Source organism: Mytilus edulis, chromosome 14 (genome assembly GCF_963676685.1).
Source record: "Mytilus edulis chromosome 14, xbMytEdul2.2, whole genome shotgun sequence".
Lineage (NCBI taxonomy): Eukaryota > Metazoa > Mollusca > Bivalvia > Mytilida > Mytilidae > Mytilus > Mytilus edulis.
In genome coordinates this window covers 27,467,901-27,485,785 of record NC_092357.1, presented here as the reverse complement: position 1 = coordinate 27,485,785, position 17,885 = coordinate 27,467,901, and the positions used below count along the sequence as shown (strand labels likewise).

General features: G+C 34.9%; 1 long non-coding RNA gene across 1 annotated transcript; it reads right to left on the bottom strand.

Moving 5' to 3' along the window:
- Positions 1–2,419: 2,419 nt before the first annotated feature.
- On the bottom strand, positions 2,420–5,196 carry LOC139504512 (uncharacterized). Its single transcript, XR_011659244.1, has 2 exons — positions 4,939–5,196; positions 2,420–2,837 (listed from the first exon to the last, which is right to left on the bottom strand). It is a non-coding gene; the product is annotated as an uncharacterized lncRNA (long non-coding RNA).
- Positions 5,197–17,885: the final 12,689 nt, after the last annotated feature.

Here is a 17,885-nt window from a genome sequence, read left to right as displayed (position 1 = left end):
TTTTACCCATTTTTTTTTTCATAACTGTCAATTGGTGCTATACTATAAGCATGTGTTTTCAACATTTGGATTAAGATTTTAGCGACTTTTCGCTAACCAAAAACTTACCACAGGAACGATTTCTAACCGTTCTTACCATCTAGAAAACATTTCTTTAGAAGGTTCTTGTTACGCAAGTAGTTGCTAAAATCTTTATACAAATGTTGAGCACCGATTACCATTTCATATTTTACGATGTATTATTACAAATTCAATCGAAATGATGTGTTCATAGTTGTATTAAAGAGAAACAACAAGCCGTTGATGTTCCTTATTTTATAAGCAGAGCTAGGTTCATGGGAGGTTGACATGTGCAACACACATGTTCCGTTAAAATAGTTCCGTAGAGTTCGAGTTAATATTTTTTTCGGCTTTTGAGCTGTTAACTCCAAGTTGATATTAATTTCAATGTATAGATTCATATATCAGACTGGCTTTAAACATGATATATTAAACATGTACTTGTAAGACACAAATAATTTACAAAAAGGTTAAAAGACAACCACTTAACACCATAACTATATATACTACAAAAGTACGACGATGTGGTATGCTTACCAATTAGATCACTATCTTTAAGAGACAATATTCGTAGAAGGTATCATCTCTATGTCAAAGTGCAGCTTTCAACAATGAGATAAATTCATACCTCACATGGTAAATTAATTGGAGGGATTTAACACTTGCTTCCTCCAAATCAATAGCTGCTGAAATAATTGTGCCAGTAAAATTTGGAAACTGCACTAGTGATTTCAACTGTTAAATGAAGATCGGTATAGACGGATGAGCCTTTCTCTTTATTCGATGTTTCAATGGAGAGAACATTACTTAGTGTCGATTCGTTGTTGGGATGTACAAGTACCCGGCCACATCCACTCTGTGTGTTTTTTTTAGATGCATTTCTTTTTGTATCGATTTGATAAGGTGAGCCTTTTTCAACTGATTTGTATAGTTTGTTCGTATGTTGTACTGTTACACCACTGTCCCAGGTTAGGTGGAGGGTTGGGTTCCCGCTAACATGTTTAACCCCGCTACATTCTGTAAACGTATGTGCCTGTTGAAAGTCAGGAGCCTGTAATTCAGTGGTTGTTGTTTGTTGCTGTGTTACATATTTATTTTACATTTGTCATTTCGGGGCTTTTTATTGCTGACTATGAGGCGTACCGGGCTTTGTTCATTGTTGAATGCCGTACGGTGCATGACCTATAGTTATTAGTTTCTGTTCAATTTCGTCTCTTGTAAAGAGACGTCTCATTGACAATCCCACCACATCTTCTTTTTTGTATATATATTATTTTACAGTAAAGGATTATAATAAGAAACTGCAAGCTGGTCTGAGAATTCGTAATTTGCAAATATGATAAGAAATCATTGCCTTTTGTTTTCTAAATGTTAAATCTGATACAAAATAACAAAACGAAGTCCTTAAACAAAAACATTTCTATGCACTAGGAACTGTGAAATCGTAGCCCGATCCCTAATTTGGCAAATACCTTAAACTGTTCATTGCATAATGAACATAATATAAAAAAAGTGTCCAACTGTTATGATCACAAACTACCCTAAACCTGGCCTCAACCACCTGTCACTCCAAGGCCGGACGGACGCACGAATCGGAAAACATAACATGAACAAAATCACCTTATTTGTCATAATTGTTCAAAGATTGTACCTTTAAAAGTACAATAACTTAATTTGAAAGACCACAATTAAAACAAATAGAAACATTCCTTTAAAGTAAACAAAATACAATGTTCAATTAAGATCACCAGACTCAAGCTGGCAGTCAATTTAGGTAGCAGCCAATTTACATGATATGTCTAAAAACCAAAAGAACTGTCAATCTCTGTGTTTTCGATTTTATAATTGAAACTTATTAGTATGTAAATGTTTCAATGAAAGGATGTAAGAAAGGTTAATTCCATAATCAACAGATTGCCGACAGTGTCTCAGAACTAGAGACAAATCACAATGGAATTCTTTGACCAATACAAACCAAACATAGCACAAACAAACGTTGTTTTAACGAGATATAAGACTGTGGGATCGGACTCAGAATAGTAAGTCTGTTGGTTAAGGTGGCATGTCTTTCCTGCGGGCTATTTATTACCTTAAGAACCTGTATGTTAACAAACAGGCACATTGTAGTCGTTCTAGTGAAAAGCAGGGTTAGTCAAAATGTTTTCGTGATCTACATGCATTTGTTTTTTTTTTTACACTTTTACAAAAGTAAAATCATAAATATTAAAGTAACCAGTCCTCAGTATTTTTTTAAAGGGTGTGTGAAGTATGTATGCATGCACTGACTATTTGTTGTTTGCGTAACGTCCAGTGTAAACTATTAAAAATATACAATTGTACACTAAATGCCAAATTAAAGTTTGCTTTTTTACTTTTTTTTTTATTATTTTACTTATGTTATGTCCGTTTTATAAAACAAACAAAGCATATGTTTGAACATTGTTAAGTACTTTTTATAAATGTTCATATAATAATGCTCACAGCATGTATACATGTACATTTGCAATACACAGTTAAAGCAAATGTTTCTCGTGTCACTCTACAGTCTTTTCAAGTGCATTGTTATATAAATATATATCAGTAAAATTGATAAGTTAATCTCTCATTCACATCTTCTAGTATTTGACGTTTCAAAGTTCGTCATGTTTAGGTACGAATTCATCATAAGTTATAATTTTGTCTTTGTTTTTATCGTAGCTATCCATGAATGTTTGAACTGTTCTTTTAAAATCTTGATCGTCCTGATTCAACCCTTTACTTGACAAAAATGCTGATACCTACAATAGATAAAAATAAACAATGTTTAAATATGGGAATATAAATATGTAGCCACCTGTTGTTCAGTGGTTGTTGTTTGTTGATGTGGTTCATAAGTGTTTCTAGTTCTTATATTGATTAGACCGTTGGTTTTTCTGTTTGAATGGTTTTACACTTATCATGTTTGGAGACCTTTATAGCTTGCTGTTCGGCGTTAACCAAATGAATGCTCCGTTTTGAAGACCGTACTTTGACCTATAATGGTTTACTTTTACAAATTGTGACTTGGATGGAGAGTTGTCTTATTGGCACTCATACCACATCTTCTTATATCTATATACAATTGATTTGAATATCTGGCCAATAATGATAAATACATTTCTTGTTTTCCAAGCATCATGCTTATTTTATCCGTCATCTGAAGATTTTCACACACTCAAAAAAGTTTTCAAACATTTGAAAATACTTTTTTCAGATACATGTAACATATAAAATTGATAATGGAAATGGGGAATGTGTCAAAGAGACACCAACCCGACCATAGAACAGACAGCAGCAGAAGGTCACCAATAGGTATTCAATGCAGCGAAAAATGCATGGTTCGGTTATCTGAGTTATTTCTATATCAAACAAGTACAAAGACGGATTTTTTCATTATGATTATATTCTGTGGATCTTTAAAACTTAAAAGACCATTACTGATACCAGGCTTAAACTATTGTACATCTGCGTTTCGTCTCCAAAAAGACTCATCAGTGACGCACATGATTGTCAATATATTTGTTCAGTACAGATAAATCTATTATATAATAGTACTTTGGAAATAGAGTTTCTGTGATGATTGTTGTAAAATAAAGGAAGTTTTGAAATATTTTCTGAAAGTTCATTAGCAGATCTACTATTCCGGATAAAGTTTATTGATCTTACATGTATCATTCAGAGATTTCTCACTTGTGCATTCGCCCGGAAATTAATCAAAATGGGTTTACAATGTTAATTGACCTATATGTATTGGTTTTCCTATGTCGCTGCTGTGAAAATTTTCTGTGTTTTGTATATGATCGTATATGCTATTGCATAGTCCAGTTCTTTATGTTTTCGATAATTATTCTTCTATGAGGATCTGGATTGGGTTTACAGAATATAGAATAATGGGGGAAAGGTGCAGAATAATGGACCAAACATATAAAGGATAGAGAAAAATGTGTAAAGTAGAGAATAATGGGGTGGCAAAATACAAAGAATAAAGAGAAATGCCATACAAATATATAGAATACAGAAGTGAAGTACCCCTATCAATCTGTAACATGTGTAATGTCTGTCACTACTTTTATACATTTATCAAGTAACCACAGAGGCGGATCATGTCATTTAAAAAAAGCGGGGTCCTAACCCAGGACAAATTGGGGGGGGGGGGGGGGGGGTCCAAATATATATCCTCATTCAAATGCATTGATCGTTCCAAAAAAAGGGGGTCCAATCTCCGGACCCCCCTGATTCCACGCCTGCACAGGGGCGGATCAGGCCATTTTAAAAAGGGGGTTCCTAATCCAGGACAAAAAGGAGGGTGTTCCAACTATATGTCCCCATTCAAATGCATTGATCGTTAAAAAAAATGAGTTCCATCCGCCGGACCCCCCCCCCCCTTCCCCCCCTTTTGGATCCGCACCTGAATCAGTTTTGAAGGCCAAATGTTATCATTTTATTCATGTGTCAGTGATGAGACACATATATACATGAATATATGAAACGCTAAACAGCAGTCATATCCATATCATTTTTTCTCTGCGGAGTATCTGGGATCATATGATCTTTTCGCGTAAATCGTATTTTATTAGGACTATTGGAAGGATTTTGAAATTATAAGCCCGGTCAATTATTAAACTGTACTTTGACCTCTAGATGTTTGTTTCTATTTGTGTTGTCCCATTTCAAATTGTAGATCTAAAATTTTAATCAGAAGCAAATAAAGGGGGCGAGTTAATTACCATTTTGGAACTATACATATATATACGACGCATGTAAAGAAGACGTTTAACAAATATCAACCGGCGTTGTCTTGCCTCTCCCCCTTTTAACATCCTAGATCCGCATGCTACTGATTTTTAATTCAATCCTTACCTCTTTAAATGTTACTTTCTTATTCCCGTTAGTATCCATTTCGTCAAAAACTTTAGCAAGACTTGTTGCTTCATCTTCCTCACAGATTGATAATGTTATTAATGTACATAATATTACAGCAATTAGGAAACTCGACTTTGTAATCATTTTAGTGTTATGTCTTTATCTAAAAATATCAATATCTTTAATACTTAACTACACGTGTATTTTCATCTTATCACACATGTACATGTACTTCGTGAACTATAACACACTTATAAAGTACTAGAAGATAAAGATAAAATACTATAGATATATTAGAGGGTCACGATGGAGTCTACAGAATAGAGAATAATTTAGCAAAAAGTTCAGAATAAAAGGCCAAAAATGTTAAGAATAAAGAAACATGGTCTAAAATGGCGGTTAAAGAATAAAGAATTAAGGATCCCTTATTGTTTTGAGTGTTCATGTACGTGTACTGTTAAATTATACATTAATATATATATATGCTCGGCACAGCCTCGCTTTCTACCTGTTTCTAAGCCTTGTACAAATAACATTGATATTTCGAGACAATGCATGATTATTCTATATATATATATTATTAATTCAATTTATACTATATCGACAGAGCACCAAATTGAATTTCTCTTCTTGTTGAAGAACACAAACGCTCAGAGTACCAACTTGACTAATGGTTGGACTCGATCAGCATAATACCAAGTAGCAGGGGAATAGGGGAAGGCATCGGATTGATTAGGTTCTAAAGGTTTAATTTGTTCTCCTTTTATTCTTTTTAAGTGGAAAAAGATTATTTACTCAACGTTAACTTTCGATGAGATACAGATCTATTTCTTGGCATAGAAACTGGCAATTACATCCCATTCTGACATGTGTCAGGGGTGTAGCTAGAAGAAAACGATGTGCAAGCAACTAAAAAGTTGGGACCCTTTAATGCCTGAGTTGAATGCAGAAAAATGTTTTTTTTCGGTTTTCGGTCATAGGACGGTTTAAATAGGAGCTACATGTAGATAGGACTTATAAATAATTTATGAACGAAATCTATTAATACTTGAATCTTCTGAGAGTAAATCATGGTTAATACATAAACAACACATTTTTGAAGTTACAGAATTTACTCAACATTGACCAGAATCTGCTCTTCGGGTCTAAGCAGAAACGAACTTCTCTATTACTTTGTCAACATTCACACTGAAATCCCGATCAATATGCAGTAATGCTAGCGACGATAACCTGTCGTTGTTCATTGTTGATCGTATATTTGTTTAATACACTGATAGATCTGCATGGTAGCACTCGCGAGATGTTATAAACCAGCGTACGTGTTCTCCATCGAGCGACCTCCCGATAGAAATTGTCCGCCAAATACATGCCAGGTCATTTTGTATGTCTCAGACAATGTTAAAGCTATTTTCTGATAATACCAGACACCCTCTACTCTCCAATTCCATTATCATATGGTCTACGTGTGTGAACGCAAAATATAATGAGACTTTCCAATGCTGTTTTGGCGTGTTTTCAGGGTGATTGGCTCTGGTAGTCTGTCGAATACATGGTGACATCCCATTAGTCCGACAACCATTATTCCGACATCCCATTACTCCGACAGCCCATTACTCCGACAGCCCAATACTCCGACAGCCCATTATTCCGACAGCCCAATACTCCGACAGCCCATTATTCCGACAGCCCATTATTCCGACAGCCCAATACTCCGACAGCCCAATACTCCGACAACTCATTATTCCGACAATGCATCGGTAATAGTTGTGTCGATTAATTATACTCCGTCCTCGATAATATTGGTGGTTGTCCGTTTAGATTCGTTTAATTTTTCTCTTACAGGATATTTGTATCAGTGCCTTTGGTTAATACACATGCCTATTGTAAATCTTTACCCTCGTTACCCTTCAGTTTAATTCCTCATAAGTTTTACTCGTGTCCGTCCGTTCGTCCGTCCAAAGGTTGGCTTCAGTCCTCCAACTTTAGTTTGTCTTCACCAAATGTTATGAAACTACACAATGCTAATTACCACACAACACATATCAAGTTTAATTTGTTTTCGGCCTCTGTGTTCGTTCTAGAGTTATGCCCCTTATCAAATAAAAAAAAAATGCTACATTTTTCGTTTTCGTTCTCTAACTGGAGTAAATTTATCTCAACTAAATTCTATGAAATATAAAAGCATTACTTATTAGCACAAAACTCTGACCAAGTACACATTGGGTAGTGTCAATTGTATCGTTCTTCAGTTATGCCCCTTTATAACTGTATGAGGTAGGCAATCAGGGGCATCACATGTGCCCCCATGGACACATTCTCTGTTTCTTGTTTGAAGAGTCCGGGAATTTCAATTTTATTAAATTTTCGGCGCGGGTTTCCATTGTCCTTATCAGCTGTTCTAGTCCATGGTTTGTTTTTATTTCTGTTGATTGACACGATTTTTGTTATCATATCTTCGATTTCCTCACTTTTGAATCAACGGACTGGAGTTCCGCCACCATTTACCAAACACATATCAGCATGATCTGAGTTGCCATCTTTGGTCGCAGCACTTTCAACCGTAAAAATAAGAAACGCTGGCTCCTCCAAAGACAAATACCTTGTGTTTGATGAATTGTTCGGGTACCATGTACCCGCGAAATATAGAGACAGTGCACGTGCAATTATCATAACGGTCAATCACACATACGACATGACACTTGATTTACATGTATTATTAAGTGGAACTGATTTTGTATCACGAACCAATTAAACAATTCAATTTTATCATAAACATGATGAAGCAGTTGGAACAGGGGCAGGGCGGTTTGAAAATGTTTGAGAATTAAAACTTTTTTCAATGCTTGGGGTGCAATTATAAAAACAAACGTAAATGAATAAAATGGCAGCCGATATTCTAAAAAGTTGCGGACGCACAACAAGATACACGCAAACAATCACATGTACAACAGGGATAGCAAGAAGTCCCGTGTAGAAGAGGGTCATGACTAAGTGAGATAGTAAGATATATCAGACAAAGATGTGGTTTGAAAAAAACAGTACAAACACAAGTAAAATATAAAAGATTTTGATGTGTTCTCGATTGCTTTTATTAGGTCCTTCACCATCTTTGCGAAAGTTTCAAACAATATTCAGGACTATGTTGTAGTTTGTAATTCGGAATCCTCTGGAAGTTTCAGGGTTGTATTTCTATTAGAAAATCAAGAGCCCCTTTAATTTTCCTGAAATAGATTGTATGCAGTGATCCTCCGATTATGCAAGTTAGATGGCAACGACCAATTGATGGAAATCTTAGAAATGTTCTTGGGCATAGAACATGTGACTTCTTAAAAAAAGCAATCAATGGTACGATGCATTGCATCTTCACCAAGATCATCCAATCAGCTTCAATCATTAAAATCGTGCGAAATTCGTCCTCCTCGTGGCATTTCCTCCAAGTTATCCCAACTGAAGGATGGCATATGTAACTCGCGGAAGAAGAGGAGGACACATTTTGATTTACAATGGTTTTAAGTACCAAAAAAAAAAAAAAACCAGACTCGATAAAGTACATTGGAGATGCTGGCGTCCTGCATGCAGAGCCCCACTTAGAACAAATTTGATCAATTTTGATGAGGAGGAACCAAATATAGATGTACTTCATGTGAGTGTTATCCATTTTAACTTAACAAATCAACCAATATATTTATACTTCCAAACTTTTGGTGTAAAGTCTGAACACCTTAGTCCGATTATCTAAAATATCGATTGACAAACTCATATAAAGTGCTCAGAAATATTATAATCGCCAGAGTTCGCATACCCTTCATGTACATGTATCAATCATTGAATTCGACGTTTTAACCGTCGATAAAACATGTGCATACCAATAACAAGTTGGTTCCTTCCACTTCATTTGAAGTCCTTTTAAAAAAAATACTCTAGTTTAAGGTGGTATTGGAGAATTAACTTAAAATGATATAACTTTTTCATATTTTGCCAAAACGTAGTATAGATTGTGATATGTTTAAAAATAGAATAAAACTGATAGGTCACTGAGTATTTACTAAGGCTACAGGTCGTGGCACAATGACAAATTTTATATGGATTATACAGGGAAAAAAATCATTATGTGATAAGAACATGTAGAAGCTAAACTGAAATATATACTTGTAAAATAAAATACGAAAAGATAGCTTTTACAAAATGCTGTCAGAATATCAAAAGAAAAGATAGCCCATCAGATCCCTCCAGCAGAAAGGGACAATATTCCTACGTATGACAGTGTAAGATCTTCTCCTGACCGAACAAGAAGAAGATACATGCCTGAGATACCAGCATCAATAAATGACGTCGACATTCGTGGACGCTGGCGCGTTACGCTAGATGGGAACCGTTTTCTCAGTAAATTGGATAATGGATGGGGCATTGCTGTTTTTTGCACGACACAAGCACTCCGTTGTTTGGGTCAATGCAACGACATCTATATTGATGCAACATTTAAATCTACACCAGCTCCTTACAAGCAATTTCTAACCATCCATGGATTTTATAGGGACAGAGTTATACCTCTTGTATTTGCCTTGATGACTGACAGAAATGTGGCTAATTATCGCCAAATTTTGGGACATCTGAAGAGGCGATACTCCCGCCTAACAAATAACCAACTTACCCCTACCAATATAATATCTGATTTCGAAACCGCTATAATGACTGCTGCTCATACAGACTTTCCAAATTCTCGTATCATGGGCTGCTTTTTTCATTTTTGTAAAAGTGTCTGGAGGCGTGTACAAAAAGAGGGACTAAGACGCTCTTACAACAGAAGTGCAAGACTAAAAAGGTGCATTCGCAAGCTGATGGCCATAGCGTACTCCCTGTAGCAGTTGTGCGACAGAATGTTCATTTGTTTGTGCAAGATGTAGAAACCAGAAACCTATGCAGGAGATATCATGGTTTGAGAGATCTCCTGCTCTATTTTGAGCGCAATTATCTCAATGGTCAGTTCCAACCGGCAACATGGAATGTGTTCAACAGGGATATGGACAATCGAACCAATAATCACGTTGAGGGTAAGTGGAAAATAAAATTACGTTGACAAAGTAACAGACAATTAACTCTGTAATTTTAAACACATAATAACATCCTTATATCAAACCCAACTTTTGTTTCGGTCCGAAGGGTAAACTGTTTTTGACCAGTCCGTTTATCCGTCAGAACATCATTATCAGTTTTTATCTTGTCATCGTAGCCCCTTTAAAACAACTTTAAAGATTTATTTACGATTGAAGATAAGGAATTTGATTTCTCCACTTCTATCACACGTGATTTGAGGTAAATGTGCATTATTATCTGTATTTCATAATTTTTGACAATATAGGCACACCTCCAGAAAAGCACACCTTATAAGTCGTGTCTAAATTTACAATTGTTTTAATTTTTAACAAGAATTGTTTTTTAAAAGCATGGGTGTATAACCGTATAACGCACACTCTTAAAGTACATCCATTTTATATCAATCAAAATCTAAAAATACCACATTGCCAATACCAATTTAGCAACCACATGGACATATATAACCTTAAATTAGTGTAGGGCGAAGCAGTCCATAGCTTTTTAGAAAGCTAAAACTTGATTAAATTCTAATAACGTCCGGATCCACTACCGTAAGCTATCTCAGCCAATCAAATAAACGTATTTCCTAATATGCAAATCATAAAATAATCATTGACTAATAAGTTTGCGATTAAGAAACATGTGGAGCACGTTTTTAAACGATCGCGTTTTGTTACTAGATAGTGCAATCATATTACGCGCGGATTCACTGAGCAGAAGACAATCGTGTGCTGTATGGTTATTGCCCATTTTCATTTAATTATCTATACTTGTTAAACGTGTAACATGTACGTTGTAATATGAAAACTACATTTATCTTACGATCGGAGTACCCTATTTTTGCCGGATACTTGGTGCCATGGTTTCAGGTTTATTAACACAACGTCGTTTTTATTCTTCTTTTCAGGTTTTAACCACAGGTGGAATACAACCGTTGGGAGGAAACACCCCAATATTTGCTATTTCGTGAAAAAAGAAGAACGCAGATCGGTTCTTGGTATACAGGCAAGTAATCGCGGTGACAATCCGCCTACCCGGAGGCTTAAATATAGACGTTTACAGGCTAGAATTGATCGATTGCAGGCCACATACAGAGCTGGCAACAGAAACATTGACCAGTACTGGAATGCAATGATTTACACTGTTGCGCAATTTCAGTAAAATCGAAAATCATTACTTGAACTTTGTTTTGTTTTGTAATTTTATTGGGAAAAAGTAAACTCTAGAATATGTATGCCCCACCCCACCTCAGAAACATATGATTGACCAACGCCTTGATATTCCTGTTTTATGCTGCAGAAAACGAAGATGTAGGATATTATAGCGTGTTATTTCGAGCTATAGGGACATTTCGGACCATACAAAACTTGAACTCTTAATGTATCACAATGAGGTTCTTTTTCATTTTATATAATTTGTTAAAAACAATCGCGACAGAAAAAGATTCAAATTGAAGGTCAATACATATAATATGTTGGTTTTACTAATTTTATTGTCATTTGTTTGTTCTTGTGAAATATAAAAATGAGGAGATGTTGTAATTGCTTGCCATTGAGGCAACTATCCACCAAAGTTTAACTGAAGTTGATGTAGGATATATAGGAAACCATACTGCCTTAATCAATGAGAAAAATCCATACCTTATAGTCCGTTAAAAATGCCGCGACATATGCTAGACTTTCATGGACTTTTTAAAAACAACTTCCGTAAAACAAATATGACATACATGGATCAAAGACTACCACTTATCTACAGGTTCATAACTTGGGACAGGCACATTCAGAATGTGTCGGGGTTAAACATGTCTAAAGGAGCAAACCCTCCCAAACCTGGACTGGCATATGCAGTTGTGATATAGTACAAATATAAGAACAAACTATAAAAAACACTCTATAACTAATTCCAATTCTCCACATTCAAATAAGTAGAGGTGGTATGATTGCCAATTGTCTGTATTTAAGTTAGCAAGGAACCTTTGCATCATATTTCCGTATATATACGGAGTTTGAAGTTAATCAATAAGAAAATAATTCTGTACATTAACAATGGTAAAAACATACACGGAAGATTTCTGTATTCATACGTTATGGAATAGACCCTTAGACGGACGTTTTTACACTGAAACCGCCTAATATTTTTTTCTAAAGTGTCGCACAAATGGGTTGTCGGATTAATGGGCTGTCGGATTAATGGGCTGTCGGACTATTGGGTTGTCGGACTAATGGGTTGTCGGAGCAATGGGCTGTCGGAACAATGGGTTGTCGGATTAATGAGCTGTCGGACTAATGGGCTGTCGGAATAATGGCGTGTAACCGAATACATCACCTTGGCATATTTTCAATAATATCAAAGGGTTCGATAAATCTAATGGTCGATTGGTAGTACCGTACATCGCATCGCAAACAGATAAGCCGAACTCTGTAAAATGTGCTCAGAAACTACACGTTTTAGACCGATCAAATCTGTTAAAAGATACAAGTTACTGTCCGATTTTTACATGATCTCCAATAAAACGTTTATTTTGAAATGCCGTTATTTAATGACAGTTCATCAATTAAAAAAGTGACAACATATGTGTTTCCTTTAACCATAATTAATTTATAAATTTTTACGTTGGCATTTTTTTTTTTGCTTGCTTTTGTTTTCTAATAAATTTATAAAATAATTTGGTTCCTGTCCTTACTGTCGCCACACTATGCAATTTGATTATGACTTTATCTTGTTCGGTTCTATCATATCTTTTGATAAGGAAATATAGTCTCAAAGTTTGATGTGAAATATTGAACATACAGATAACATAGAACCAAAATACTCAATGAAAATGCTCAAACAAACCACTTCTATAAGTCTCGTGACTATTTGTGTTATTCTCGTGCATTTGTTCTGTTACATCACGTGTGACGAGAATCCTTTAAAAGAGGAGACTATCAAACTGTCAAATATTCATAAGGATATAGACACGGATAGGAACAAGAAATTGACACGTCAAGAGGTAAGATAATAACCCACATGTATTTCTAAAAGTTAAACTTCCGGTTCTTTCACCTTTTGTTCGCTCTTATTAATATTGATAAGATTGTGTTTCCCCACATCTAACAGCATGCAGTTAGGATAAATCAGTATGTTTCCTGCAAATTTAAACATATGATAATGGAAATGGGGAATGAGTCAAAGAGACAACCGGAACAAAGAGCACCAATTGGTCTTCAATGCAGCGAGAAAATCCCGCACCCGGAGGCGTTCTTCGGCTTAATACCTCTGACTGAACAAAAATGTTTACTATTATAGTTCAGTGATAATGGACGTCATTCTAAACTCCGATCGGATGGCCTTCAACAATGAGCAAAGCCAAAACCGCATAGTCAGCTATAAAAGGCCCCGAAATGTGTATGCTATTTGAAGAGATGACCAACAACAAAGTTTTTTTTTCATATGCTGATATGTAAATACAACTATTTATTGTATTCAAATTTTTTTAACTTCCACTGTATTTCATTCTATTAAAAATGTAATAATATACCTCGTTGCAAACAAAATGGTTTACAATATTTATTGTAAATATGTATGTTATAAGAAAATGACCAACAACAAAAAAATTGTTTCGTATGAAATCATATGCAATATAGATATCTATATAGTGTTTGTCTTTTTTAACTTCCACTGTATTTCATTCTATTGTAGGTAATCATATACCTCGTTGCAAATAAGATTGGTTACAAACCAGATTCTGTTTACTTCAAGGACATTGTGGACGGTTTGTTCGATGAACACGATAAAAATAAAGATGGACTTATAGCTTATGATGAATTTGTTCCTAGGCATGATGAACTCTGAACTTTGAAAATTGAATGAAATGATACAATTTTATGTATCCTAGCTGGATAAAGTGTATTTTTGACAGTAGGTTTTGATGTGTATTAAAAAATGTGTATTTTAATTTTCATTTTTAATTTAGTCCTATAACTTTCGACTTTTTTTTATTTTTCTCTTTTGCTACATTAGATTACGTATATTTTGCCCATCGTTCTGTATTGCTTTTATTTCAGCAGTTTTTTTTCAATCGGCAATCCTCGGTTGAATCCGCTACACTCCTTTAATTAGATGAAGGTATGGAATCGGCCGAGTTGTGACGAAAGTGCTTTTTTATGTCCACTTTCTGTAGATTTAACAATTTATTCTCTATTATTTAAACCCCATCCAGGCCCTAATGTAAATTTTTTTTTAATCTGTGCACATTGTACCAACTCGCTGTTTGTAGTGACAGGCGCGGAACCAAAGGGGCGGGGGGTGTCCAGTGGTTGGAACCCCCTTTTTTTGGACGATCAATGCATTTGAATGGGGACATGAAGTTGGAACCCCCCCTTTTTGTCCTGGGTTAGAAACCCCTTTTAAAAATGGCTTGATCCGCCCCTGAGTGCCGATATAAAAAAAACTTCACCAGATTTGTTTCTTATGAAGAATTTAGATAAATCAAGGATTTGTATAGCTAGACTTAGTATACAAATACTTTGATAAACCAAGGACTTTCTATACTAAAGTAAAGAAAGTCCCTGAATAAACCGATAACCAAAAAAAATTACAATCCTTCGGCTACGCTCGTCTTTATCATTGTTATGAAACATAGCTATACTGTTATGTTTTACCGTACCTCTTGCCTATGATTAGCAATATCTATTCATCTCAACAACAAAAATTAACAATCTTAAAGTAAAAGCTAGAGGACTATATCTTAATTTGTCTTTTTGAAAATTGAGATGACCTATAAAACTCGGATTTTCATCCACGCGAGATTTGCAGCCATCGTAGATCAGCGGAATACAATGACTAAATAATTCGGGTTAGCATTCATGCACCAAAACAATATTTTATCGTTTATACTATTAAGTAATTTGCTTAAAGGGGCTACATTGTTTATTTACGAGTCATGTATTAGTAGAGCAGGGGATAGCGCGCCAGACTTATAATTCGAAGGTCGTGGCTTTGAATCCCACCGTGGATGTCATATTTTTTTTCTTCTTTAACCATCATTGTTTTGATGTATGACCCATTTCTGATATTGATATTAACGTAAATGTCGAGCCGTAAAATGGCATTTTCATGTTGTGGTACATCTAAAAACAATTAAGTGGATATATAATATAGTTAACATATACGCTCTCTTTTTTCTCTCTCTCTTTTTGCTATTGAGATAATCTGTTAATCGTAGAAATATAATGGATGCAAATAAAACATGAAAACTGTTCCACTTAGCCGGATTAAATGGTGTTTCGACTTTTTACCATTATAAAGGCATATTTTGCACCTCATAATGTCCAACTCGAACGATGGAAAGGTGGAAGATAAATTTCCGTGGGTATCATCAGCCTAGTAATCAGCACTTGTTTGTGACCATATAATATCATTGATACTTATCTCCTGTAAATTTAATGTTTATAAAACGTTGAACTATTCGAAATGTATGGATACGTAGCCACGACCAGTAGGAATAGGGTGGTCAAACCTGGTACTATGAATTACTAGGTTTGGGATGTATATAAATACGCAACCACGACTAGTCGGAATAGGGTGGTTAAACCTGGTGCTATGGATTCCTGGGTTTCGGATGTATAAATACACAGCCACGACCAGTCGGAATAGGATGGTCAAACCTGGTGCTATGAATTTCTCGGTTTGATTGGAAAATAAAAAGTTATTGTAAAAAAATCCAATTTGCATTGAACGTATATCTGGATTGGTCGAATTAATTGTTTCTGGCTACCAGTCTAGCGTCTAAATTTTCATACACATATATAGACGTGTTCTATGTTGTGTCTTGTATACTTTTATTTATCTGTTTGTCTTTTTCGTTTTAGCCATGGCGTTGTCAGTTTATTTTCGATCTATGAGTTTGAATGTCCCTCTGGTATCTTTCGCCCCTCTTTTATAAGCAATTTCGGCGGTAGGTTCGAATGTTTTTAAAATATTTATATATACGTAAGTAAGTAAGTAAAACTTTATTTGGATTCGGCATATTGACAAACAATACAAACACAAGCTCTAATGAGCTTTTCACCGAATATAAAAAAACATGCAATAACAAATAAAACAAGGCATGCAGCATGCAATAAATATAAAAAGCAGCACCAAAAATTAACTCTAAGCAAATAGCATATACATGTATCTTGCAAAATATCAAAACATATATATGAAGCACTAAATTTTTTTTTAAATTTGCAGTTTAATTATTTTTTTTTAAACATGTATATTTACATGTTTGTTTAAAAAAATACCTATTAAAGTATTTTACGTATATCTTAGTTAGTTTTAAAACGAATGTTCGTTCTTCATTATAATTTGGCTAAAGGTTACTTTTTCTCAAATCGATTAAAAGTTAATTGATCAACAGCCTGTGGTCAAATGCACGTTGTGAGTAGTTTTAGTACCGATGGTGTGTCTTGTTTTATGGGTTTTCATTGGTTTGAAGTTTTGTGTTACAAATATTATTTTGTCGTCAGACATATTTGTTTAGAATTTGAAACTGTTTGAAAATCCACATATTCAAGGTAGATATATTTATCTCTTCATATAATTTCTTAGATTATTTCCGTTTTATGTTAGTAGCGTAACAAAACACGACTTTTAAAATCTTTTCTTGTTTTCCAATGAAAACAGTCTGAAGGGGCGGATCTAGCCATTTTCGAAAAAAAAAGGGGGGGGGGGGTCCCCAACCCAGGATAAAAGGACGGGCTCCAACTATATGTTCCCATTCAAATGCATTAATCGTCCATTAAAAAGGGGTGTTCCAACCCCCGGAACCTCCTCCTCTGGATCCGCTACTGGTCTAATATTCGATTCCGATGAAGTGTTGACTTTTTGCTATTTGTTATTTTGCTTGTAAAATACGATTACATGAATAAATTGAGTGCAGGACCCTTTTAACTCTTAGAACTACTTTGCTTTATGTATTGGATAATAATGAAATGTTGTAAGATTCGACATCAATTGATTTTTTTTCTTACACTAGTAATGATGTAAATTGAGGGGAAATAAAAATTACACTTTTTGCCGTAATATATATGTATATATACAGAAAAAAGCATAAAACAGAGTTTTTATCGAAGTTAAATTATAGAATTGACAATGGAAACGGGGATTGTGTCAAAGAGACGGCAACCCGATCAAAGATCATATGATATCACGAGGCCACCGACAAGTCTTCAATTGGTATATATATAATTATGTTCTAAAAAAAAAAAAGCAATATTTTGTATTATAGCTTTGTTTTGGCACGAAAAGCTTTTAAGATTGCTACACATTAGCAGAGTCTAACACTTATAATAATTTGTCAATTATTAGAGGTTTTAGATATAAATAGGAATACAATATTAAATCAGACTTCTGTATATGAAGATATAGAATAATATATAAAATTGAGAATGGAAATGGGGAATGTGCCAGAGAGACAACAACCCGACCATAGAAAAAAACAACAGCAGAAGGTCACCAACAGGTCTTCAATGAAGCGAGAAATTCCCGCACCCGGAGGCGTCCACCAACTGGCCCCTAAAGAATTATATACTAGTTCAGTGATAATGAACGCCATACTAATTTCCAAATTGTACACAAGAAACTAAAATTAAAATAATACAAGACTAACAAAGGCCAGAGACTCCTGACTTGGGACAGGCGCAAAAATGCGGCGGGGTTAAACATGTTTGTGAGATCTCAACCCTCCCCCTATACCTCTAGCCAATGTAGAAAAGTAAACGCATAACAATACGCACATTAAAATTCAGTTCAAGAGAAGTCCGAGTCTGATGTCAGAAGATGTAACCAAAGAAAATAAACCTATTTATAATTTACTTTACATT